Source organism: Rhinoraja longicauda, chromosome 5 (assembly GCF_053455715.1).
Source record: "Rhinoraja longicauda isolate Sanriku21f chromosome 5, sRhiLon1.1, whole genome shotgun sequence".
Lineage (NCBI taxonomy): Eukaryota > Metazoa > Chordata > Chondrichthyes > Rajiformes > Arhynchobatidae > Rhinoraja > Rhinoraja longicauda.
Genome location: NC_135957.1, coordinates 78,961,250 through 78,964,593, shown reverse-complemented (window position 1 = coordinate 78,964,593; position 3,344 = coordinate 78,961,250).

The following is a 3,344-nucleotide window of genomic DNA, read 5'->3' as shown; positions in this document are numbered from 1 at the left end:
TCGAGATCCTTCTTAAGACGTCCTACATATTTATTTGTGTTTTACCAACTAACTTTCTTGCACTCTTTGGATCTTCAGTTCTTAAGATGTATCCGGGATAACAGTCACTCAGTGGGTGTGTACAATGTCACTTATTTACACGAACGAAAGTTCATTTCTATCTCTTCCCTTCAAGAACTCTCCGGAAAAGTAGAATCGTATGAAAAATGCGTAAGAATTTTAATTCCTGGACGAGTCCAAGAAAGCACAGAACTCTTGAGGAATTCTGTTAATCCAATCGTTTATTTGCTTTGCAGCATCAGAAATTGGTTTCAATGAACATAAACTACGAGTAATGTTTCTGTGTGTACGAAGGAACTGCAGATGCTGGTTTACACCGTAGATAGACACACAGTGCTGGAGTAACTCAACGGGACAGGCAGCATATCTGGAGAGAAGGAATGGGTGACGTTTCGGGTCGAGACCCTTCTTCGGACTGAGAGTCATGGGACAGGGAGGACACAGAGAAATGGAAGGGTACAAAGAGAATGTTTTTTTTGTGTTCTTGGTAAATCTTAATTGTTCTTCATATCATTTCCGCGGTGAATATCCCTTGGCTCGCTTTCACAGTAACATTAAGATTCGCAATGGTAATGGTAAGGACTAATTTCATAAGTGGCTGGTTCTACTCGAAGTTAGTCCCTTCTCGCGTAAGAATCTTGCGCTTCGCACGGCGCGGAAATAAACCTTGCAAAATATCTCACTAATACATGAATTAATAATTAATTACACACATGCAGAATCTCCATCAAAATCATTGAGGGGAACGGGATAGAGAGGATTAAAACTACATTCAATTGCACGCATATTCGGATCGAAGGATTGGTGAAAAGAAACAGGGGTTATTGCAAGTAAATACCAGGTATCCACTGAAGAAGCTAGCCGTGTTTTAATGTGATTTATTTTGAGGCCAGGAATGACATACATTGATCTTAATAATAATTGTGTACGCTTCAGAACATGTCTCGACTTTTATTTCGTCGTGAAACCTTAAAAAACCGCTGTGGTGTGATTAATATTCATTAGCGGAGGCCTCATTAAAGACATCTTTAGTATCACCTTCACGCTACAGTGTGGCAATAACATGTGCCTCTTATTAGAGATAGAAATACAACAGCGTTTGTGTGGGAAATTAAGGTGCAGACAATTGTGACACATGGAAAATAAATTAACAGCTCTCTTTGTGCAGACACCCGGGTAGAAATCGCCTCATTCTGCAGAACCTACCTTCCCATTCACTCAAACGCAACCATAGCACGTTTAAAACATTGAGCAATTTAAAATTGAAGCGGATTCGCTCTGCAATCGTTGATGGATGAAGGGTGAATATTGGACATAATTTCTTAAATGTGTTTTGGATTATTTAAGGCTCGGGAATGGTGTACATTTTCAGCACCGCACACTGGTTTCTGGTACTTTGGAATATTTCGATCATTTTTGTGATTGATTATCACACTGCTTATGCAATGAGTACCTTTTACCAACTCTGGTGGTGTAATTGATATTTTTGCCACGGTATTTTCAAATGCATTTCACTCTTGCAATGTGGCAAATTGTAATTATCATTCTTATGTCTGTCGCAGCGTCCCTCTTATCATGTTTAAGAAACTTAAAGTTATCTTGCACTTCGTTATTTTGTTTCAATTCATAGCAGGGCGACGTGAAGACAATATCAGTAAGTTTAATTTAACTCTGCTGAATCTTTAGCACTGGATTCCTTGAAGAGGCGTTGTTATGTGTAATGTTGCCGAATCACACAACTCAAAGATAATACCCTACTCAACATTTATATTTAATTTCAATTTGAATTATTGCCACGTTTAAAGAGGATGTTCAGGGTCCCAGTCTTAGCAGATCGTTTACAATAACATATTCCAAATTCAACAACTTTACGCTTTGAAAACTAAAATGTTTATTTTGGGACAATTAGTCTGAAGAAAGGTCCCGACCTAAAACATTCTTTGACACAGAAGACTGGAGGCCAAGTCAATGGACATTTTTAAGCAGAGATAGATAGATTCTTGATTAGTACGGGTGTCAGGGGTTATGGGGGAGAAGGCAGGAGTAAAGGGGTTGGGAGGGAGAGATAGATCAGCCATGATTGGATGGCGGAGTAGACTTGATAGAAATATAGAAACATAGAAAATAGGTGCAGGAGTAGGCCATTCGGCCCTTCGAGCCTGCACCGCCATTCAATATTGATCATGGCTGATCATCCAGCTCAGTAACATGTACCTGCCTCTCTCCATACCCCCTGATCCCTTTAGCCACAAGGGCCACATCTAACTCCCTCTTAAATATAGCCAATGAACTGGCCTCAACTACCTTCTGTGGCAGAGAATTCCACAGACTCACCACTCTCTATGTGAAGAAATTGTTTTCTCATCTCGGTCCTAAAAAGACTTCCCCCTTATCCTTAAGCTGTGACCCCTGGTTCTGGACTTCCCCAAACATCGGGAACAATCTTCCCGCATCTAGCCTCTCCAACCCTTAAGAATTTTATATGTTTCTATAAGATCCCCCCTCAGTCTTCTAAATTCCGAAAGTCCTGCCATCCCAGGGATGGGCCGAATGGCCTGATTCTGCTCCTATCACTTACGACCTGAAAACATCGCCTGTCCATTTCCCTCCCCAGATGCTGCCTGAATGGCTGAGTTCGTCCAACACTTTTGGTGTTCACTTGCTTGGGGACTTAATGAACCTCGTGAACGACAATGGGTCCACAGATGCACGATTATTGTACTATATACACTAAGCAATAGCTAATATTTCGAAGCTGGGAAACTCTACAAATATATCAACAGATAGACACAAAATGCTGGAGTAACTCAGCGGGTCAGGCAGCAGCATGCCAGGAGAAAGGGAATAGGTGACGTTTCGGGTCGAGACCCTTCTGCAGCCTCTAGATACGTTCCGATTAATGATTCCTTTTGAAATCAGGCTTTGCATTTCATTTAAACTATTTCGCGTTGTGTGTATGAAATGCGAACTTCCGTTCTGCGCATAACTAGGGTTTTCTTTCACGCAATAGTTTAATAAAGAGTAATCAATTTCGGAGTGGATTCTGGCTGCAGGGAGCAGTTTCTTGCTTGGGGTCGGAGGTTGAACCCGACGTCTACATCACGCCCGGCGCCAATGGGAGCGGCGCTGGGCGGTCGCCCGGGGGGGAGGACTGGGAAAAGACTGGCGGTGGAAAGTTGCGCCGCTCACAGCTCGGCAGGCAAACAAAGTTCATCGCAGCGAGCAGTCCGCACAGCAGCGGCCGCCCGCCCGCCACCCCTCAGCACAACCGAAAGGGAGGAGGG